Source organism: Rhinolophus sinicus, linkage group LG05 (genome assembly GCF_036562045.2).
Source record: "Rhinolophus sinicus isolate RSC01 linkage group LG05, ASM3656204v1, whole genome shotgun sequence".
Classification (NCBI taxonomy): Eukaryota; Metazoa; Chordata; class Mammalia; order Chiroptera; family Rhinolophidae; genus Rhinolophus; species Rhinolophus sinicus.
The window spans coordinates 162,751,126-162,776,953 of record NC_133755.1 but is presented as its reverse complement, the minus strand read 5'-3'; the positions used below and the strand labels follow the sequence as shown (position 1 = coordinate 162,776,953).

The following is a 25,828-nucleotide window of genomic DNA, read 5'->3' as shown; positions in this document are numbered from 1 at the left end:
TGAAGCTGAGCTCTAAGAGGTGAAGTGACTAACAACCAAAGTTTAACTGACAGAAGCAGAAATTCCTTGGCTGTGTTCATAAATATATTTGGATGAAGTGTTAACTGCTCTGCCTCAGTTTACCACCCTCCCCCCTTACCCAAGGATGATGGGGGTACCCTTAGCACATCCCTACTTATCAACAGCTATGCTGGAATAATGACTATTCTGTATCATAGCTGAATAAATTCTTCAAGCTGGCTCCTGACCTTTCAAAACCTCTCTTCCAGCAGGACAAGCTTTCAGTACCCGAGGCAGTGTGGAGAGAAATCAGCTTGGAAGAACAATGTAAGTGTAATTTTTATTCCAAGTCAAAAATATAAAATATTTGAAAATGGTTATCCTATCTTCTATATTTTACAATAAGCAATTATAGGCGCTTTACCCATCCCTTATGACATTAGTTCCAACGCCTTACTTTCCTCAATATCTTCTGAAAATATGGTACCTAGAAAGTAATTTAATTTCCCAGGTGTGCTCTGAACAATATATCAAGAATGCTTCCCATCATGGAAATTGCAAGCTCTTTTATTTATTTTCTTCTCCCTGTGGTCGCCCATGAAAAGCCATGGCTCTTTCTCTTCCTATGATGATTATCACTATTTCAGCATTAAAACTCCTTTCTCATTATACATTTGCAATTAATATTGTCTCCTCATCACTATCTCTACATTGTCATTCACAGTAATGAGTTCTAGTCTAACCCACAGAGTTACATTAGCTTCTGCTGCTTCTAGATTTGTGCTTCAATAATTGATTATTTATCATAAGTACTTCAAGTAATTCTAGTTGCCTATAGAAATGAATCTGTATTTAATATTTCATTGGTTTTTACCACTATCAGTTACCCATGCGTTTACCTAACCAGTATCCGCTTACTTATAAAGTGCAAGAAAATATTTTTTCCTTTATCTTTGGTAATGCCAACATCAGCATATTTGATTATGAATAACAATGTATTTAAAGATAGAGATGATTTCCTGATTTATATGTTTGATTCAATTTCCTCTCTAGACCCAGGAGGGAGTTATTTAAGAGATCCCAATTAGGAATGATTTGAATTAATTGGAGTAACATAATGTACACACTGCACTGCATTCTCAATTAAGTTTAGAAAGAAAGAAGATATTCTGCTGACAGAACATCTTTATTGGGCTAATAGTCATTATTTACGCATCGTCAATTCTTTGCCTAACCTCAAGTATTTTGTTTCTTCTGAACACAAATATGCATTACTAAGAAATGAAAATACCAATAAATAATAGATCATTTTACTAAACAGGAATATGATTGGAAAATATAGCATAAATTCATAAATCCTCAAGTACCCAAAGCTTCAACTCTGTATCTATGTATGTATGTGAATGGGATGGATGTATGTAGACAGGATGTCAGATCTATGTGTGAATTGGATGACCCTCTAGAGCCCACTCTGACCTAAGATAAAAGCCAAATTTATTGGGTTTTAATTGCTCTCTGTTTGATACTGAGTTAAAATGCATTATGGAACATGTAGAGATTCTTACTGTGTTTAGAATATTCATAAAATGAAATTATTCTCGGGGGAAAAGCTTTAATAATGACATTTTAGAAGGGTGAGTATTCTTTTAATAATATAATAACTTGTTTTGAATCTTAAAATATAAGCTTCAAATTGTTGCAATAATTTTACAAGATGATTTCTTTATTGTGTTTAGGATCATGTTTTCTATTTAATTTTTTCATTGATGTTTTATACCACAAACAAAAATATGATTTGAATTCACAACACTAATTTTTTGAATCCTAGATCTGGGAATTATTCCCGTGTGACATTGCATAGGCCATTTAGCCTGCACGATTCTCATTTTATTCAGGTGTAAAGTTAATATCTCTGTCATCAAGTGATAAGTGTTGCCTAAGAGAGGGAAGGTGGAGAGAAGGTGGAGGGAAGGTAGGATGGAGGGAGGGAGGGAAGGAGGAAGGGAGAGAGAGAGAGAGAGAGAGAGAGAGAGAGAGAGAATTGTTGTTTTGTTTTGGATCAAAAGAAATCCTTCCATGAGATGTTCTTTGAACAGAAGCAAATGCCGGTATGTAAGTGGTAGAATAACAAGATACTGTGGTTGCATAGGAAAATTTTAATCAACTAATTTAATTTGGTAATATGTGTCCACTGCATATACATCTAATTAGACTAATCCCTCTTACACATGACTTAACTGATTGAAATCAATTCCAAATTCTAGGTGATACCTATAAAACATTAATTTAATTAATCAAAAAATTCCTTTTAAAACCAATGGGTTATTTTTTTCCCCCCAAAATATCTCTTAAGAGCCAAATTATTAGTTTCATAGATCTCCCCATCAATTCACCAGTTGACCAGTTGTGGTTGTCAGTTATACAGACCCAGACTTAATTGAAGCTGAGTATAAAGTCTTATTTCTAAGAGCTGATGAAGCCTTCCTATATCCCAGAAGCTATTATAGTTTCATTATAAGTAGTTTTGTGAGGCAAGTACCCAGACTAATGAAGTCTAATTTCCTATGGATTAAAAAGAAGAAGCGATAAGATATCGCTGATGTTAGGTAAAGAAATTCCAAGTATAGCTCATTTATTCTGTTAAATTACTCGTGAACACATGAGGACATGGTTGTGGGCCAAGAGAACCAACAGCATTTTGCTCCTGTGGGAGCTGTGGGTGTGTAAGGATGTAAGAGCCCATTCTACCGTTGTAAAATCTTCTAAGGAAAAACTGTGTGGGTGATCTCATTTCAAGATAAATTCAAAAAATATTGCAGATCAAAACTTTCCAGACAAGACACCTAAAGAAAATATGCAATTATGACTCTAGGAATTCACACAATATTTTTAACCAACAAAACAATGAAAGGAGAATATTCTGTATAGCTTGGCATGTATTTTCACCAAATGAATGATATATGTGTATAATATAGATGCCTATATTCTGAAGCAAAAAATCTTACCTGCAAATTTGTAGTATCAGGAAGTATCACAAGAAAATCAAATGTCAATTTACTAGAAATATCAGTTATTTCGGATACTCTCCTATGTTATAATCAGTCTTAAAAAGCACATTATTTCTATCATAAAGCATTAAAGGTGGTTTATAACCAGGGAAAACATCCTTTAAAGTCTCTCACTGCTACAATTCACAAGCTATTGCTACAATTCACAACTCATTTGTTAGAGTCCTAACTGCCCTCAGCTTTGCCTTGGGCCATTAACTAACAAACCAATCATTAACTACTAGTAATGATCATTTTTTCCCAGGGATTATTGCTTAATTGAACTCTTGTGCAGGACCCTTTATTTTCTGAGATGTCACAATAAATATGCATTACTACATTTTTCTGTAATATAAGCACCTCCTGAAATAAACAATACAAGTGTCAGATAATTGTTCACTGTATACTATTTAAAATGCATTACTTTAATGAACAATTTTGATGTTTCTGAGGAAACTTTCTCATTTTTTCCATTCTCCTGAGCATATCCATCATGTAACTTAGATGCAGAATTAATGTGTATTTGTCTTTAGTAATATATACAATGTCAAGACAGTTATATTAGTAAACTGTGTTATATATTCATCTGGGTAAGGCACATTTGATTATTAGCATTCTGCAACTGAGAAATAAGGCACCATTGCTTGTCTGTTGCCATGGAAATAAATTAGGAAGGATAACCTGCCTACTTATCAATTTTTGTTAATGCAGTCAGCCTACCTGCTTAACCCATAAGTAACAATAGCAAATTTAAACTAAGTCAATAAAGCACTGAAACTCTAGGGGTGCCAGTTAAAGTAAATAGGAGAGAAAATTGCTGAAATAAAAAGTCTAAGGTATGTGTCAAAGTTCTGACGTGCCCCATTAATATTGCAGGATAAAGAATGTAGCCATTTGAGAGGTCTTTAACAATGGAATTACCATCAACTAATATTTATTGAGAGGAGGAGAGGAAACTAAGACTAGAAGTCAAGAGGGATATAATAAAACACATTGCCCTCCTACTGTGTTGAAACCATTTATAGATGTATGTGTTAAAATTTGAAACTAAGGAATATTAATCCGATGCTATCCAAATAAAGGTGAACAATGTAGAGTATATTTAAACACTAAAATGTAAACTCTAGAAATTCAGAATTTGTGATTATTTAACCAGTATTAGAATGAAGTTCACCTTTCAGTGATCTAAGAAGAAATAAAGCTGATTAAACCAATCAATAGAAAGTTACAAGGTCCAAATGATAGTTAAAAGCAGGAAAATATCCTTATTTTTATGGCCTCCAGACCCGTGTCTATTCATCAGAGTGGCTCCAAATGGTATAGAAATAATTGGTGTTTTCTCCCTTTAATTCAGTCTGACCTAATCCTCAACACCTATAAATTACTGAGATTTTACAAAATATATACTATCAAGGAAATCAACAGCAAGTACACATGCACTTATTTTCGAAAATGAAAACAAAACAAAACACATGAGTATCATTATAGAGTATCTTAAAAAGTTAAGGAAATATTTTTCTCATAACAGACACAAAATCTAATATTTGAAAAACAATGTTTAACTTTAGGTGATAAGAATATAATAGAAAGTTAACATTAGGCTTAGTTTTCAATATATTGGGAAGTTTCAGCCATTAAGTCTTTGAATGTTTTGTTTCTGTTCATTTCTCATTCTTTCCTTCTATTAGTATTACCATTATACTTATGTTGATGTAATTAATAATTTCCACATTTCTCAAATATTCTAATAATTTTTTTATTCTTTTGTCTTTCTGTTCTGCATATTGCAAAACATGTATCACTCCATCTTCAAATTCTCGAAATAATTATTCTGCCAGTTTAAATATGCATTTGAAAAAATTAATTTTTCATTTCAATTATTATACTTTTCTATTATATAATGTCCTCTTAATTGTTTTCAATAATTTCTATATTTTTATTGACATTTTTTATTTGAACAGGCATTATCATCATATCTTCCTTTATTTCTTTATTCATGGCCTTTTATTTGAATATATTTACAGTGGCACTTGGAAGTCTTTTTCTGTGAAATCTTATATCTGGTCTCTCTAATAGGCAGTTTCCGTTGCCTGCTTTATTTTCTTCATGTCTCATTTTTTCTTTTTTTGCTAGAAAGTGAAAATTTTACAAAACGTATCGTAACAATTATGGGTACTCTTCCTCTTGAACTTATTTTTATTTTCTTGTTGTTTATTTGTTTAGTGAAGGGCTGGGCTATTTTCTTGGAGCCTATTCCACCCCCTCAGAAAGTTTTACACCTCTGATGTTGCTCCTCGTGGGGATTGTTATGGACTGATTGAATTGTTTCCTTCCAAAATTCATTATGTTGGAATCCTAATCCCCAGTACCTCAAAATGTGATCTTTCTTGGAAAGCAGCTACATGTAGATGTTCTTTGCTGAGTTAGAACGAGATTTACTGGAGTAGGTTTGGTTCCTAATCCAACAGGTGTCATTATTAAAAGAGGACATTTGGACACAGACATGTATATACGTAGAACACTATATGAAGATGAAGATGAAGGCAGAAATTAGAATGATGCTTCTGTAAGACAGGAAGAATTAAAAAATCCATGCAAACCACCAGAAGCTAGGTGAGAGTCATGGAATAGATTCTCTCTCAAAATCCTATGAAAGAATCAATACTACCTAAACCTTAATATTCGACTTCTGGCTTCCAGAACTGTAAGACAATATGTTTCTATGATTTACGTCCCCCAGTTTGTGGTACTTTGTTATGGCAGCCCTAGCCGACTAATATAGGGGAATAGCCTTGGGTTTGTCCACAGTCACTCTGGTATGACAGTGGTTTTGGCAGGATTCTGTTTGGCTGTGTCTTTCCCTGACCTCATCCAGCTTTTATGGTTGAGCAATTGTCAGCTGATTGCTCTATAATGTTCAACAATGTGCTGAGGCACAAATTGATCCCCAGACAAAACCAATCAAATTTGGACTCCTTTGAAGGGATAATTCCTGAGATCAGTGTTTCAGATTTTTTTCTGACCTAGATGGGCTCCTCCTAGTCATTTATTTCTGTTTTGTCTGAGGTGAAGCAATTGTGTACAATTTAACTTACATGCCCAATGAAACTACTAATCTCCTCTCAATTCTCTCTCACCACAACTTTCCTGTTTTTTGTTGTTGTCTTAGGCTTGAATGTCTCAACACTTTATGGCAAGTTCACTTCCTTTGGGAAGAGATTATCATTTGCTTCCCACCCCCCAGAAAAAAAAAAATCCCTGTGCCACATCTCTAGAACTGGAAATGGGGGCAGTGTTATGGTCCTACAAGTGACACAACTGCTTTAGGAACTGAGTGTTCCATGGTTGGGGAGTGTGGAGGGAAATTGCCAGAGCTTTTCTTGTCTGACTCTCCAAATGGGGAATCACCACCTTAAGAGCTGGGCAAGGCTGATCAGGGCCCCAGTATTTTCAGTGGTACCATACCGAAGGCAAAAATTCTATCCCACAATTTGGGTGTGGGTAAAAGATTCCCCAAGTCTTTACCATACTCGTACCTTAGCCTCAGAAAGATGTAGCTGGGTTCAGAATAAAAACACTTACTTCCTGTCCCTCCTGGGAAGATATCCCTCTAACTGGAAGCTTTAAGACTAGGTAGTCCAATATTCTTGGTTACAGTAATCTGGAGTGGAGTTTCTACCTTGCTGAGTATGGAGAAGCAAGTGAGAGAGAGAATCTTAGCCCGCATACCATAGAGTCTCACTGTTCTTATACTATTTTATATTTTCTCGAATGAATGTTTTCTTTATTGTCTGTATGTTCCTGACTCCTTTCCTGAGAAATCAAATGGTTGTTTTTAAGTAATTCTCTCTAGTTTTGCTGGAGAGCAGATTCACAGAGCCCCTCATTCGGTCATGCTTTAAGTCCCTTTTAATGTAATTTTCAATGTATAAAAAAACCTTAAAAACAGAGATTACTATATGATACTATGAGATTGTGCTTTATCTTTAAAAAATTTAAATCAGCAGTTCTCAAGGAAGATGTTACCTTGGAAAAATAAGCCTTTAATTCTGGCAACTACTTTGTGACTTATTTCTCTGGGATTTTTCTTTCAAGATAAATCTAGGACTTCTTAATTCACGATAACCTATGCCTCCAGGTTCAAAGCTCTATAGTTGGTCTTCTGGCTTTCCATTTCGAAAATCTAATGTTTTAGTTGATAGATCAAATCACTACATTTTGAATAATTGAATGGGCTGTTTAAGATACAATTGAGTTTCACTGTCTTGACATTGTTTTATTTGCTTGATTGTTTGATTTTTATTTTTTTAATCTAGAGAAAGTAAAAGAAAAGCAAGGATGACACATTATTTAATTGTGAACAGAGTTTAATTGGAAAAAAGCTAATAGTTTTGCCAAATTTTGGGTTGGAGAAATGTGTTATTTTTAATAGCATATTCAGTAAATTAGAGGGATAGAAGTTACATCATTTCTTTTTTAAGTTTTGTGCACCACTGCATTTAATAAGTGAATCATTGGGTTTGTTTTCATGCAAGTTATAATTTCAAAGTTTTTGAACAAGTCTGAAAATGTCAATTGTCTTTTTCCAATACCTATTAGGTTGGTGCAAAAGTAATTGTGGTTTTTGCAATTTTTAACCTTTTAAATCACAACTACTTTTGCACCAATCTAATAGAAAACCAGGAAAATTTATTGACACTTAACGAATAATATATCTATATCATCATGTAGATTTTAGGCTCAAATATTCTTATTATTTTAAAATGCTTCAAAAAAGTAATTGTTATTTTTTGAGGCACTCAGTGAGGAGCTGGGGGAAAATAAGGTAGAAAATAAACTACTTAACATCAACATAGGCATCTTAATGCTTACATTTAATTAATCTTTGAAAGTGCTAGACATGGGGCAGCAAACATGTCAGTGGCAGAAAGCAAAATCAGCGTTAATGACTTCTATCAATGTAGTTAATGTTCAGCTCTTACCACATTTGTGTGTGTGTGTGATTGGTTATACAATGATTGAATACAATGGCATTCTAATTATTATGTTTGAAACTTTTGATACTGGCTTATGGAAGATTTTTTAAGATCTGAGCATCTATATTTACTATTTTGATACTAAGAGAACAGAATGGCTTCTGAAAATATGAGGTCTAGACAATGACATACAATAATTTCTCATAAATACTAATAGTATTAAGATTATATTATCATATTTAACATGTGTTGATATGTACAACCTAAACACTTTATATACTTTGTATCAATTAATTGTCAACAATCTTGTGATGTAGATATTTTTCAATATTATTGATAAGATAATTCAGTTCTAGCAAGATTAAGCAGGCCAAAGGCACACAGAAAGTGTTCAAAAACAGACTTCAAGGCTTTGAATGTGTATACAATTACTATTTACATAGTATCTTAATCCATCTTGAAGATACAAATATAACATATCACAAAAAATAAACAAACAACCTGTGTAGAATCCCTCAGCCAAATGTAAAGGCAAGAGAGAAATGTGTATATGTGTATATAATTAATATGCTATTACATAATTAACATTTTAATTTGTAACATATCACACTGTTGTGCTGCCTCATTTTTAAAGCCTGGTTATTTTTTAAATAATCTTATAATATATTTAATATCTCTTTATGAGCTTGAGGACATTTTTAAGTACCTAATGATAACATGAGATTTGTTATGGAACTTAATTCAATTTTAAATAATAATCAGCTTTCAGTTTCTTAGCAAAATAATCACTTATTTATTCTAAAGTATATTTCAATTTAAAAAATAATTTGAAATTAGCGTTAATGTGTCTTATATTAGTATGTGATATACATGAGAGTCATCTCATGTAAAATTTAGTAAATATAAAGTTCTGAATATACGAAAACAAGAGCTTGATTATAAATTAAGAAAACAAGGTGACATCCCCAAAAAAGTGGACAGCAGAAGCCCTGTACGCCAACAGTTTTATTTCTAGTAATTGCAAAAGTGTCATATGGTAGCCAGGATGCTACTGAATAAAACCATAGAATAAAATAAAAGTAAAAATTATTTCCCCTTTACTACCTAAAGCTGTTTTAAAGTTAAAACATAATTAATCCATAATTAATTGATGAAGTCAATAAAAAAACTGTCAATATCAGAAGTCAAAATAACCAATCAGCAGAATTACATATTTCCTAGAAAATTTAAACATTTTAGCTTTAGTCTCAAGAGCTGACTTGCTAAGTTCTAGATAATCTTAGAAGTTATATGCTTCATAACAGACACACACATGCATATATAAATATTACAATGTATAATAAATTTTATATATAATATATAGATACAAAAATCTATATTGATATATGTCACAAATATACTGGAGGTGCCAAAAAAGTGTATACAAGTGGACACTTTGGTCAACGTTGCTCAAGCAGTAGTTCTCCATAATCAGAAGTGTCTGGACACTGATGGTAACCACTTTGAGCACTTCTTGTAATTGCAGAAGTCAAACGTGACTTGTATCCATCTTTTGTTATCAGTATATATTATTATAATTTTAATAGATTTTTTTCTTTCTTAAAATGTATATACATTGTTTGGGCACCCTCTGTGTGTGTGTGTGTGTGTGTGTGTGTGTGTGTGTGTGTATACTAAATTCTTTGGTTAAATCCTGGGAACTAAATATATATCTTGCCAATACTCATTAGTTAATAATGTGTCCTAATAGAAAAGGTGTTTTCCGTATTTCATAAAATAGCAACTTAAATATAGAAACAAATTGGCACATAAAATTTAAAGGGTACAAACAAATATTTGTATGCATTGAAAACACCATTCCAGTACTCAAAATGGATAGATATCTTATAGAGTCACCAAATCAGATGTGTTGATGAAAATAAATGTTTGCATAGCCCAGCTTCCACAGAAAACCTTGGGATTTTTCAGAGAAATGTAAGTTTTACCTGTTGTAAATGTATTTGCTTTAGCAATTCCTTTTTATTGAGTTCAAAAAACCTTATAGAGTGTCTGTGAGGTTCTTGAACTTAAGTGCATGAGAGTTCAATATTTCTCTATAGACATTGATTTTGTTTACAAAGATCATCTCTAGGAAGGAGCACGTTGTTTAAATTTGTCTTCCCATTCTTGTTTTCTCACTTTCCATTCAGTTTTCAGATTTGGGTAACAAACTAGACATAAAAATGCCTCAAAACAATTTAGCTGTATAAATGATCATATTTATAGGTATATGTTCCTGTTTTAATTTGATCAAAAATGGATGCAAAGGTAGTAACAAAATAGTCATGGGGTCCTAGAGTACAGCCCCTTTATTTCTAGAACTGCAGGAATTGAACCTGCTCCTAAGACTTCAAAAATCTCCGTGCTACCAAATTACACCACATTCTACAGTAAGGTCAGCTAAGTAAGCTATCGGGCCCATACCCTGAAAATATTGGTTCATACCCTTCCCGTACTAATAAACCCACTTATCTTCACTACAATCTCATTCACTATTATCCTAGGAACACTTATCGTAATAACAAGCTCACATTGACTGCTTGTCTGAATGGATAGATATCTTATAGAGTCACCAAATCAGATGTGTTGATGAAAATCAATGTTTGCATAGCCCAGAGAACATAGTCAATAATGTGCAACAACTATTAATATGCATAGTGTCAGGTGGGTATTAGACTAATGGAGGGGGAGGGTCACTGCATAAATTATACAAATGTCTAACCACTATGCTGTACACCTGAAACTAATATAAAATAAGATTGAATGTCAACTCTAACTGAAAAAAATATATAAATACAGTATTTTTTATTTAAAAAATAGATGCAAAGAGTGAAGTCTTGTAAGAACTAAAAATGAATGTGTATGTCATCATAGTGACCTCTGATTCTCTTTGCCATGCACAAACTTTTACTCTGTACATAGATTTTCTTGTTCTGCAAAATATTATTTTTCCTCTCAAAGACTATTAATAAGTCCAGTGAATTAGAGCATGGTAGTGTATTTAGTGACCAAAACTGGAGCTGGAAGTAAAGAGTATCTTCTAACTTCTGAAACTTCCTCCATCGCTCCATCAATGATTACCACGAAGACTTTGAAGAAGGAGCAGCCTTTCCAGTTTCTATGGTGGATACTAAACTAGATATTGATGGATCAATGATTGTATAGAAAAGAAATTCATGTCAAAGCATTCATCTTAGGCTGAATACAGGTTGACTTATCCATAGATAATCAATATCTTGAGATAAAAATTATGTTATTGTTGACTTGTTATTGCTAATTATAAACCATATCAAGTATAATAATCATTAATATTCCAAATGTTCTGGTGATGTGGTAAAATCTTAAAACCTATTTGAAATATAAAAATATTTTTAAAACTATACAGTGCTGTAATAGATTTTTGTAAAATCATCATGTCGGATATGATAGTAAGTCAAATTTGTCATTTGGCACTATCTTACTGTTTCTAATAATTTTCTGTGCACTATTTTTAAAGAATTCCTTAATCATGATTACTTTTGAGAATTCTATAAGTGTTGGTTTATCATTTCTTATCTCATTATATTTGAGATTTAAAGATATATTTGCTATAGTTGCTTTTTTTTCCACACATAATATAGGAATATAATAGCTGCACCATATTTATCCCTATTCACTTATTAATGAACTACATTTGTGCTCAGGAAGGAAGGTATTTTTAGAAATGTGTTCCCTGAAAATGATCTCTCATCTTTAATTTCTACCATAAGGAAGCTAAAGTTCCCTCTTAAGTAAGATACATGTGCAAACTTAGTATTTTAATGAGGAAGTTTAAATTTATTTTCAAGCACACTTCATTTAACCCAGATTATTTTGAATGTGTATAAATACAAGTGCTCAGTGTTGCAAAGGGAAACCACTATTTTGTAGGTAGTCAGTTTGGGCACTGCATAACTGTCCCTGAAGATCCCTTGATTAACATTCGTTCCAGAAGATGTTCTCTCTATTTACCTTTGCATGAACCTTACTCACCCTTGTATGACCTCTGTTTAGCTTGTGCACAATATCTTTCTGTCCCTAGAGCTGGACTGGTAAATACCAGAGGAAGAACATCCAATCTCCCCGATTCTCTCTTGAGTGTCTAATTGTCTGCAGAGATGCCTCATTCCCAGAGATAGGGATGCAATACTTGATCTAAACATTGTACAAGTCATGGAATAACTACAGCCCATACACTTAACAATTGGTTCATCACTCACTGGCAGAATCCACATGAAATAGCAGTGGAGAAAAATTTCTTGTTCTTTCATTTATGCTAATGTTTGAATATAGTTTTCTACATCCAACAATTACATGCTTATAGATAGGTTACGATAAAGATACAAATGTACATAAATATATAAAGCAGTAAAAATATGTTTCATTGAAGAAAATACTATAACTGTCATTTTTCTTAAGTCTGATATATTGTCACAAACAAAAAGAAGCTATATAGAAGTTGACAGATGATTATACTTAAGTTGCAATGACAAACTAACCACTGTTTGGAGTGAAAATGATTGTTTTTATATGCCAACTGTCTACTGGGATCAAAATAACCTTGAGTTGAACAATTAATAAAAAAAGAAAGATATAAACAAATGAAACTGAGAGAATATAAAGTAAAAAGAAAAATGTTTCATATAAAATACAGTGCTGGGTTACAAAAATGTTACTTTACAGTACATTCACACCCACACAGAGTTTTATGTGTATACAGATAAATATAAATTATATTTATATATATAAGAAATTATTTTCTTCTTAAAAAATAATTCATATTCTGAATTTAAGATATTGATTCCCTGTAGACATTGACTCCTCGGTGAGGAAAACACAGGAGACATTTATTATAAAATTATCTTCCAGGAACAGATGAACTCCCCTTCCAATTAGCACTTAGCCAAACACTAATTTTGATGTAGAGTTCCTTTTATTTTTATTTGTTTTCTATCTCTAATAAAAGGAGAAATAGAACCAAGTAATATCCAACTTCTTTTATGGTTTCAACAAATCTTTACAACAGTGAATGTCTATGTAGTATTTGTAACAATGAATGTTAATCTTTTCATTGAGGACAATGTACACTTCAGAAGCTTCCTCATCATTATTATGAAAAATTTCAAATATATACAAAAGAGGAAAGATCAATATATCAATCTTATGCACTGCCACTTAGCTTTAACAATTATCAACTTATGTCTAATTTTATTAATGTTGTCTTCTGCAACTCTCTCAAAGCTTTATGGAGCAAATCCATGATATAATATTATTCAGTCCATAAATATTTCATCATATATCAGTATAACATAAAACGATATCTTTTAAAAATAAAACACAATATCAAGCTTACACATATGAATTACAATATCAAGATAAAGAACAAAGTTGGTTTTCCTATAGTCTCCCACAGTCTCAATAGCCTTATAACTATCTCGTGGTGTCATTTAGCATAATCCTGTATCTACTATAGTTCCTGTAATTGTTGGTATCAAGAGGATTTATCAGATCCAAGTAACAATTTGTTTTTTATTTTTAATAGTAATTCTTTATAGTTCCTATTGTGTTCTTCCATCAGGAGGTTCATAATATCTGGTTTTCCAATTATCAGACATTGATAGTCATTGCCTAGATACATCAATACCTTAAGAATTGAAAACAGCTTTATAAAATTCATTTTTTTCTTCTTAAATTAGCACAATATTTTTTCTAACATAAAACTTCCATCATTATTGTGTTACACTGAAGTATATAGAAAAGGCAGGATGTATGCTTTATTCTTTCCCTTTATTGACCTGTTTTGCTTTTATTTATTTATATTTTTTTAAGTGTTGGTTCCCTGGTATCCTTCTAATGTGACTGTTCCAGGTATCTACTATTGTGTAATGAAATACTCTAAATATTGGTGACTTCAAACAATGGCAATAATGGCACATTCCTGTGTGTCACAAATTAGGAAAGGGCTCAGCGGGGCAGGTGTGGTGCTTGGGATCTCTATTGTAGCTGTTGTTAGAGCCTGGTTGAAACTGGACTAGCAGGAGGCAAGGTTGTTGGGTGTTAGCCAGCACCTGCCTCTTTGCATGAAGATGTAGGCCTCTTCATGTGTTCTTTCCACGTGAACTAGTTTGAATTTCCTAAGAACATGTCTGCCTGAGAGCAGTTGCTATGTACTGAATGTGTGTATTCCCCCAAACACCTGTTGAAACCTAATCCACAGTGTATGGTATTTGGAGTTGGGACCCTTATGAAGTGATTAGGTGATGAGAGCAGAGCCTTCATGAGAGGATTAGTGTCCTTATAAAAGAGACCCCAGAGATTTCACTCATTCCTTCCACCAAGTGAAGACAGAGCAGAAAGACAAATTCTATGCACCAGGAAGCAAGTGTTCACCAGGCAACAAATCTACTGACACCTGGATCTTGGACTTCTCAGAGTCCAGAAGTAAATTTCTGCTGTTTATAAGCCATCCAGTCTATGTGACTGACTACCTCCAGAGGAAATGTTCTAAGACAAAAACAGAGGCGTGTGTGGCATTTTGAGGACAGTCTTGAAAGTCGCATGGCATCATCTTGGTCCTATTAAATGGGTAGATATGGTCACCAAGACCCAACTAGTTTTACAAGGAAGAGACCTAGACTCCACTTCCTAAAAGAAAGTTAAATTGTAAGAAAGGCATGTGGGATGAGAGACATTGTTGAGGCTATATTTAAAAGTAACTTTTAAAAAAAATGTATCATTGTAAACTCATGGATTTAAATGTATTTGGTATGTTCTAATCTGTTGAATGTATAACTCATGTTGATGTTTAAATTGTTCCATTTTTGACTTATGAAAGGAAATTATTTAAGTTGGCTACAGATTCTCTATATTTCATCTAGATCTCCCAGAGAGCTTTCTATTTTACTTGATTTGTGTAATGACAAGTTGTTTTAAGCATATCTTGTTTATTTACTGCCTTATCACTGCTCATTGATTGGTCATTTCTAGACATTTTTTTTAGTGGCCAAGGCTGAAACTATTTTTCATTCTTTCTCTTTAAGAGAAAATAAATTAGAAGTTTATACTTCTACATTCAGTACAAAATAAAGATGGCAGAGATTTTACTTAATTTTACACCTCTACAGCCTTTCTCTCATTCATAAATCCTAGTTCTTAATAAGACCAGTGTAATTACTTACTTGCTTTCTCATAGTGCATACTCAATCTCTTTATTTTCAGAATAAAAATACAGATGCTAGCATTAACTATGATTATTGTCAATGGACAAAACTATTTTGCCCATTTTGTCCTATAAGTACATTTTATTTTGGATAATCAAATTATTATATTTAAAGTCAAGTGGGACACCTCTCTGTGTGCTTCCAAATTGATATAATGGTTCATTTGTTTTATTTTGTTTTCAGTATTAAATTTAATCTTTTTTCTTATAAGTGTCAAGTATTTATAACTCTGCAATATAATACATAAAGATGCCCATGACTAGCTTCTATCTCTGTCTCTACTAGCTTTCTTCCATCTATAGATAATACATTTTTAAATGTTATAATTCATTCTGCTTTTTTATCATTTGAGCAAACACACATGAGTATTCATCTCCCCCTTGTACACATATTTGACAGTACATTATGGAGAACCAATAAATGATAGTATGTAGATACGGTCATCATTTTTAAATTTCAACTGCATAAAACTCCATTGTATCATTGTAATAGGTATTATTTAGTTTATTCAATGAGTCCTTAGTTAATAGTCATTGTGTTATTTCTAATATTTTACGATGAAAAAGATTACTGCAATAAATAGACATCTTCTATATTAGATTTGAAATACATAAGTTTTAATCTTCTGTGTTCCTGAAAACTATGTTAATAATTCTCAAGGATATTATAACTACATTTTAGACTCTAAATGTTTTGACTAAAAAGCATAATTACTTAACATTTCAGTTAGTTTTATATCTATTTTTAGGCAAAAGTATACTTGGAAAAAATGAGTGCATAGATGAAGAATGTACTGAAAAGTATAAATAAAAACTCATAGACACAGACAATAGTTTAGTGGCTACCAGAGTGTAAGAGGGGAGGGGGGTAGTAAATGAGGGTAAATGGGATCAACCATATGTTGATGGAAAGAGATCTGACTCTGGGTCGTGAACACACAATGTGATATATAGATGATGCATTACAGAATTGTACACCTGAAATCTACGTAAATTTACTAACAATTGTCATCCCTATAAACTTTAACAAAACAAAAAAAATCCAGTTCTAAGGTAAGCATATCTAAAAAAGAAAAATACTTCTAGACAGAGGTAATAATAAGCATGTTCTTGCGCAAGAATAAAACTGATTGATTGATTGATTGATTGATTGATTGATTAATGTTAAAAACATTGCTGGGTGAGCACCCAAATAGAGTGAAGACAACAAAATTAGAATCACTGAACTTGAGGACGGATCAATAGAATTTACTCTGAAAAACAGAGAGAAAATAGACTTAAAAAATAATGAACAATAATAAAAGATTTAACACTCATAACATCAGAGTCCCAATGTAGAGGAGAGTTTGTTGCTAATAAAGTATTAAAAGAAATAATGGCTGAAAAGTTCCCAAATTTGACAGCAGACATATAAGTATGGATTCAAGAAACTAATAATACAATACATCCCAAGAAATCCAAGCCAACGCATCACAATTAAAATCTTAAATATTAAAGACAAACAAAAAATCCTATAAGGAAACACAGAGCACATTACCTATAGAACATCGATTTGAATGTCAATGAATTTCTCATTTGAAACAGAAGCCAGAAGAAAGTGGGATAACATTTTAAAAGTACTGAAGAAGGAGATCTGTCAACATAAATTCTACATTTAACAGAACTGCCCTTTAGCAATTAAGGTAAATCAAGGCATTCTCAAACAAAGAAAAAGTAAAGCCTACTTAAAAAAAAAAATTATAAAGTATGCTCTCCAAATAGAAAGGAAATGAGAACAGAAGAAACTTGGAACTTCAGAAGGAAAGAAAAACAACTAAATATTTTAAAGTAGGATTATAAATACTAAAGTATCTTCTACCATGAGCTTCTTAAATCATATTTCATTGTTCAAGCAAAAATTATAATACCATCAGATGTGCTGTTCAACATATATAGAGGAAATAACTGAGACAATTACATTTAAAAACTTGGCAAAGAAAAATACTAAATGGAAGTAAGAGTTTAATACTTCGCTAGAAATGGTACATCAATATTAGAAGTTTGTATGAAATCACATATTTATTTTGTAATACCTAAAGTAACCACTGATAGAACTGTAAGAGATATATCAGGTCTGATGACAATTAAGTTCGCAAACTTATTGCAAAGATCTTGTTAACCTTTTTTGATGTCAGCTGGATTATTCATTATCAATTTGTACCAACTGGACAAACAGTTAAACAAGTTTACTATTTGCAAGTGCTATAAAGGCTGCATGAAAAAATTAGAAGACCTGAACTTTTTGGTAACAATTCATGGCTCTAGCATCACAACACAGCACCAGCTCACAGGGCACTGTCTGTGATGGAGTTTTTAACCAGTAAACAAATAACTGTATTGGAACACCCTCCCTACTCGCCTACTGATCCCCAATGACTTCTTTCTTTCCCCAAAGATAGAGGAAATATTGAAAAGAAGACATTTTGATGACATTCAGGACATCAAGGGTAATACAACAACAGCTTTGATGGTCTTTCCAGAAAAAGAGTTCCAAAATTGCTTTGAAGGGTAGACTAGGCACTGGCGTTGGTGTATAGCTTCCCCAAGGAAGTGCACTGAAGGTGACCGTAGTGATATTCAGCAATGAGGTATGTAGCACTTTTTCTAGGATGTGTTCTCGAACATAATTGTCAGAACTCATAGTTTAAAACAGTATAAATAAAGCAAAATGGAATTCCATAGATAGGTAAATAAAGAAAAAGAAGAATATGAATCAGAGGAAACAAACAAAAAACAAATAAAATAGCAGATGTAAGCTCTAACAGAGGTGTCCAGACTGCAACCCGCGGGCCAACTGTGGCCCACAATCCATTTTTTATTGGCCCACAGCAAATTCCAAAAATATATTTAGTTTACTTAAATAAACCAGGTCTGACAATTTAAAAGATGGAATGCATGTCTTCTCTCATTACATCAAACAATTCAGAAGCAAAACTTTTGCTTCTTACCCTTTCGGTTTGGGCTTTACTGGTTCATAGACGTTATTCCCCAAAGAGAAATGCTTGCACCAGGGCTACAGCAATGATCCCATTAAATTGAAAGTTGAGACTGCACTTATTATTTTCTAATTCTCATCTCAGTGAAACAGTAGGCAAAGAAGGTGGTTAGTATGTTTGATTCTGACGTTCAAGTGAAAATTGGGTCACTTCACACAATCTGGGGCCACAGGCAGGTTTTCTGCAATGTAAGAGGTCATCTGAGTGACCTATTTAGAATGACTGCCTATGATAAAAGCAAATGAAAATGTTTTAGAACAAGCAGGACGACTAATGGCACAGTTCCTTCACAAATGAAGTTTTGCATTGTTCCACTATGCAAGTAATCATGACCAGCTCAAGTGATTTATGAGGCAAAAGCTATAATGGAATAGGTAAAAGATCGGAGCTATAAATATCAAAATCATCATTTTCTTTTTTGGTAGGAATAACATAGCACCACTGTTGAATCCTTCTCAGTGATGTTATTTTGTTGCCTTTATGTCAGTTTTTCCTATTACAGAGAATATTAACTTGGATCACATTATTTATGGTGGATTCTGCCAGTTTTCTTCTCTATAAAATTGCTATTTTATAATTTTTTGAATTTTTTGTGGGAGACATTCTGAGGTTCTAAAAAAATATACTGTTTCTCATCAAATTTGGTTCCCACAAATTTTAACATGCACTGATGAGCCTTCCTCAACAATATCAATTATTATGATAGGTAACAAATGGTAATTTTTTTTACTTCATCTTTTCTTCTACATTTTTGGATGCCATTCCACTGTATGGAAAATCTTTTCCTTCTTTTGATTGATTGTTGATATTAGTATAGATTCATAAATTGTTATTATGGTGTAATACTTACAATACACTATGATATTAATATTGTAATAATAAATGACTACTATTATTATTTTTGGGTATTAAAATCATCCCAAATTTGGCCAATGTAAATCTTCTTCATGAAGATTCCTGTATTTTTTTTAATGTTTCAGTCATTCTTTGAACATTAATTTATATTCTAGTATAATATTCTTCATTTTCCTCTTGCATTTTCCCTGTTCTGCCTCTTGACTCAGGCATTTTTTTTGAAGGAGCTATTGTTCTTTTTGGTGGAGAATGGTATTTAGAAACTAATATCTTCATCGTGTGTGTGCTCATCTCCATTGAAGTGTTATAATTTCTAGTCCCTTTCAGTACACTGAGCTAGAAAATATGTCTATATCTATTTCTATGTCTGCCTACCAAGCTGATCCCTCCAATTTCAACATACGTGTACACCCATAGGTCTCCTCCTTTCCATATAATTTCACTTCTCAAATGGTTGAAACACATGGGTATCAGATTTTGATTATTGTCTAGTTTCTAGCATAGAAAGAAAGCAGTCTCAAGGGCAAACTAATATCATGTTGAAAAACGAACACACTACATAGAGTTTAGTAATGTTTATAGTTCTTATAGTCTTATCTATAATCAAAAAAGTACACGAGAAAAGATGCTTCAATTGTTCTGTTTTTGTACATTTGAAACATATTTATTTAACCTTCTTCATATTTTGTATTAGAGGTTTTCATCCTTATCTGACTTTTTTTGTTGTTGTTGTTTTTGATAAAATGTTAACACGGTTCCAAAATTCAAAGCTTCACTAAAAAATTTTCCTGAGTAATTACAATGATCCCTCAACCTCATTCTCATCCAACTAATGTCCTCGATTTCTGATCTACACATCCTATGTTTGTCTTTGCAAAATAAACAAATGCATGTATAGTTTTGTATTTCCTTCAGTCTTACACAAAGATTAGAAAACTAGAGTAGTTTTTTTGCATTTTTATATCACTCTACATAATTCATAAAGACCATTCTTATTGTTTTTATACCTATATAATATGTCATTGAGGAGATGTACCATAGTATTTGCAATGAATATTCTACGTATAAGTATGTAGGATTTTTTATTTTTTAATATTTTGCAATTGCAAATAATGTCCCACTGAATAAATTGTGCATATTTGTGCATATATTTTTCTATAGTCTAGATTCCTAGAAGCAAGTTATTAGCTAAACAGATAAGAATGTGATTTTCTTATATACTGCAAAAATTCCCTCCATATGTTTGTCACTTTACAGTTTCATCAGCATTGTTTATGAGTACCGGTTTTCCAGACCCTTACCGACAAAATGTTTTGTCAAAGTTGTAGTTTTGCCAATATGATGGGAAAAGAATGGTATCTCAGTGAAGTTTTGTTTTACATTTTTCATATTATAACTGAAGCTGACATCTTCCTTAAAATTAAAAACAATTTTATTATCTTTATTAATCATTTTTCATGTAATAGCAATTTTTAAATCATTTTAAAAAATTTTCAATATTAAAGAATTCCTTATAACTGAATTATGTAATTCTTTTATCTGTCGTGTATGGTGCAAATATTATTCAAGCTATTTGTCTTTTGATTATCTTTATGGTATTTTGTTTTCTATAAAGTCTTAATTGCATATTTAAATATTTCATTTATTTTATCTGGATTTAATTCACAATTAGGCTTTTTTAAATACTATATTTATAGAGGAATACACCCTGTTTTACTCTAGAACTGGTGTGGCTACATACAAGTCTTTGGGGCTTCTTGTGTATCATGAAATGTATGTATCAATTTTCATCTTTTTTTTCAAATGGCTTTCCAGTTGTCCTAGCACTATTTATTTTAAAAGTCCATATTAACTACAGTGATTGAGATTCCTCTTTGAATTTTCTAATGAACTTCTGTTTTCTTCTGTTTACCAGTATGCCGTTACCAATTTATTTTAATTATAGAAGTTTTGTACAATATTTTAATATTTGTCAGGGTTATTGTTCCTAGCTTTTATACTTCATAGTTCTCCCTGCTGTTCTTGAGAATTTATTTTTCCTAGCTTATTTTATTGTTATATCTCCATAAAAATGTGTTGGTGTTTTTATTGCGATTACATTGAATGTGTAAATATACTTAAGGCTAACAGATATCTTTATGATACTGAGTCATCCTATCCAGGAATAAGGGAAGTCTTTTAATTTGTTCCAATCTCTTTTGTATCTTTCAGGAGTATTTATACTCACGCTTATATAAATTTTGCACATTTGTTATTATTTGTAAATATTGTATTTCCTTTGCACTACTGCATATGGAGATCGCCCTGCATTATATTCTCTATTTCACTGTTACATATATGAATGCCATTGTTTTTTAAATGTTTATTTCATACACTGCTACTTTAATTACATATTTGATTTTTGGAGTTATGTTAAGCAATTTATTCTCTGGTATTTTCCAGGTATGCTATCACATCATCTGTTTGATAGATGTTGTAGCATGCCTCTCAGACTCCACCCTTCAGGATGTAGTATTACTCCAGCTGCTGGTAATATTGGCAGTTCCAGTTGAGTCTTGCTCCAGGTATTTCTTTCAGCCAAAAAGAGAAAGAAGTCTTATTCAAAAATCACATATTCTCTTTGGTGATAAAGTGTATTCAAAGACTGCTGCAGGTGGGTGTATGAAACCCTAGACGCCCTTGCCTGAAGACAGGGCATGTCAGTAGCTCCACCCCAGTTCCAGGCCTCCGTGGAGAAGTAGAATTAGTTAATGTTGCTTCAGAGTTCCACACCGCCCTCCATCCAAACCTACTTCTTTTACTCCCTGACAAGTGTTGATACCAAAGACACTTCTTCCAAAATATCCTAAAACGCAAATCTCCTCAGTTGTGTTTAATTCCTGGAGAACACAGTCTAGGGCATCCTTCAATGAAATGTGTTTTTGCATCTTCTTTTCCTGTTCTTAAGGATCTAATTGTTTTATCTTGCCTCATTGGCTAAAATCTTTAGCACAATGTTGAAAAATAGTACAGATAGTGGGCATCCATGCTTTTTCCCTGATTTTGGTGGGTATGCTTCTAAAATTCCTTAAAAGTGAGATGATGGCTTCGTGAATAAGATACATAGTTAGAAAAAGAAAGTATCCATTAATTCTTATTTCAGTACTTTTTAAATTGTCAGTGAATGTTGAATTTTGCTAAAAATTTTTTCAATATCCATTAATATGGTTTTTGCCCTTAGATCTACTAATGTGGTATAAGATGTTACTTAATAGCTTAACATTTAAACAGCCTGCATTACGGGAGAAAAAACCTTGATAATGCTGTATATTTTAAAAATATCTATTGAAGTACTTTTACTAATAATTTATATCATATTTTTGCGTAGATTTTCCTAAATGATATTGATCTGTAATACTGTCTTTTGTGCTATCTTTATCAGGTTTTGGTAGCAATGTTTTACTCACTTCCCAAAGATAATTGATAATTTTTCCTTTATTTTTCATGCTTTTGAAAAACATATGAAGCATTGAGACTATACATTCTTTGAAAGTTTACTAGAATTTCCTTAGGGTTTCTTTGTTTGTTTGTTTTTTAGGAGAGTTTGTTAATTACTTTCTTTAACAAAAAATTGGTCCGTATAGGTTTTTCTTCTTATTATTAAATTATTGGAGTGATATTGGTTAGTAAAATTATATAGGTTTCAAGTGTACAATTGTAGAATACATATCTGTATATTGCATTGTGTGTCCATATAATGTTTTTGTCTTAAATAAAATCAAGTTTGATAATCACTATTAATTAGAAAATTATCCATTTTATTTAGGTATTTAAGCAATTAAAAGAAAGAAATCTAATAGTAGTAGTAGTAGTAGTAGTAGTAGTAGTAGTACTATATTTCTCCCAGCCTTATCTTTTCTTCTTTTTTATATATGTGCTTTCTACGTTTTATTCTCAATTCAATTTGCTTCTTTTCTATTTTGATCTACTAATTGGCCCACTCCTCTTATTTTTTTTTTCTTATTTCCTTCTTTCTACTTTCTTTTTATTTATGTCATTTTATTTTTCTTGCATTTTCAATTAGGACTTTTATTCATTTATTATCATTCTTTTGTGTTTTTAGTGATATAAACATCTCAGGAATGGATATTCCTTTGAACACTGAATAATGCTTGTTGTGAGAACTCAAGAAAGCTCTCTACTTAAAGCTGTTCATTTATTGCTACTCAAATTAATTTTAAATGCCTAGTGATTTCTATCTTTTGCTGTGCTGAAGTGTCGAATATATATTGTTTATTTTGTTCTTGTAGTTAATATACATATTTTTTGGATATTATGTGGGGTATACATTTTGAGCCTTTCCTGTTTTAAAAATTTCCCTGGTTATACAGACACACTGGGAGCTAAGAAATTTCAGAGTCACATGGGTCTCAGGATCCAAATTTCTCACTCTTCTCTTTCTTTGGGTCCTTATCACTGTGAACCTCTTGAAAGAAACAAAGTGATTTCTTTTCATACTGTGAAATGAGTTGATGGGAAGTTGACACAATTGTGTGTGTGTGTGTGTATACTTGTATATGTTTATATATAAATAAATATATATATATATATATATATATATATATATATATATATATATATATATAATCATTTAAGGGACACATGAGTGACAAGGTATCTAAAATCTTTAGTCTAACTAGCAAAAGAGGCTACTTCATTAAAGGAAGTGAAGCAAATTGTGACAAATATCCACACAACATGCACAGCAGCCTCAAGGGACATTTACAGTCAGCAGATGTGTAGATCCTTCATTCTGAGGCAACACACAGGTATCTGGCAGGGTTGCATATCAGACCCTGGGAAAGGAGCTCTGACATTCAGGTTGTGAGGCTGTTAGCCTGCAGGATAAGGAAACACTCCCCTCCCCTAACATCATGTGTGATGGGATCCAAAGCAGCACTGTATAATATGATAGTTTCCTAGCCTGCAGGCTGATTCTTTCACTTTAGCATTCATGGTTAAGAGACACCCGTATGTCTCCTGGCATGATCAAGAGATGATGTCCAAGATTCAAGCTCTGTAACGCAGTGTACCTTTGGCCTTAGATCCTTATCCGCCATATCTTTAGAGCTTCATGGAGCTCGTCAAAAGGCCAACTCGCTCTCTGGAAGACTAGTTTACAAGGAATCAGTCTTGAGCAAGTTAACTCTTCTTTCTAAGCAGAGTATAACATGGTGGATAAGAAAGCATGGCACTTATAGTGAGGTAATAATTTCATTTTTATCTCCAAAAAACATGAAGAGTGTGGGCCAAGTGATAGGAATATAGGGAATGCCAGGGGAGGGCTACTATAGTACATACTTTTGTTTCTTAGAATCAGTTCAGATATTAAGAAGTAAGCTTGAATCTGCAGGACAAGTCATTATTCTGTGGAATGCAGAGGAAGAAGAAATACAGCAAGTGATAATCAGTTTTGGCAAATGTGCCAAGTTCTCACTATTTTCAAAGGTTAAAAAATAAAATTAAAAAAGATCTAATGACCAAAGTCACATATGCATGGAAGAAAATGATTTTATAGTTCTTCTTGGCCTACACAATGTACTTCCCACTCTAATTTATTATTTGTTGTTATTTTCATATCATTTATTTTATGTTGTAATCATCTTTTTAGTTTCCTAGCTTAACACTATTAATGTCACTTACCATTTTTTTCCTAACTTCTTTTGTTGTCTTGGATATATATTCTGTTGGGTTGAAATAAAAAGATCCTTTTTATGTCTTTCCTTAATTTATATAATTTCTCTTGAGATAACATCAGGTGTACAGGCAAAGAGCCAGATATGTGATTTCTGCAGAGCTCTGAAAGTCATGTAAAACAGGGAAGGGGGAAGATTTGTTAGTCTTGCTCTAAAATCATGAGAATACATAGACTTTTTGCAAAGGAAATTCAGTTTTGAATTCCAGTCCTTTGAGGACATTTTATTTAAACACTATTTTAAGAATTTTTAAAACAAAATTTTGTTTGATATGGGGGTTATTGTGGACAAGAAAGGATTGAGTTTTATATTGACGATTGTAGTGTAAGATTTGCATATTGACTCATGATATACTATTGTTAATATATTATATAAAAAGGACAATTTGAGGCTAATAAAAACCTAAATTTCCCATCATGTTGCAACTCTTTTAATATATGTACTTCTGTAATAAACAGCATGTGCTCTTTGACCTTCCCCTCCCCCTCCTGCGTCTTTTCTCTTATGCAACAGTTTTCTCTGTACTAAGGTGTGATCATCTCATGAACAGACACTCTAGGTCGAGACATTGTGCTCTTTCTGAGGCACTAGGAAGCCGTTATTAATCAAAACAATGCCTCACACGTCATGCCATTGATACCACTGTTACAGCTATATTCCATGACAAAGTTGAACTTCATGAAATACCAATCTCCCAAAGAACGATAACAGAACAAGTTTAAATGAGTCTTTCCTAATGTAGTATAATTAAATTTCAGTATTTTTTTTAAGCAGAGGTTACTGGGTAAAGAGAAGAAGGGAAAGATTATAAAATCACTAGGTACCAAAAGTAGGAAAGCCCAATGAAAAAGCTAAGGAGGTCAAGAACGAATTCCCCCTACTTTCCATTTTGGACAAGACCAAT

General features: G+C 32.4%; 1 long non-coding RNA gene across 1 annotated transcript in view; it reads left to right on the top strand.

The window, feature by feature from the left end:
- Positions 1 to 25,828, top strand: part of LOC141566993 (uncharacterized) — a 650,611-nt gene that overhangs the window by 564,765 nt on the left and 60,018 nt on the right. Inside the window, exon 5 of the long non-coding RNA XR_012496957.1 lies at positions 270 to 327. This is a non-coding gene — a long non-coding RNA (uncharacterized LOC141566993). The remainder of the gene's footprint in view (positions 1 to 269; positions 328 to 25,828) is intronic.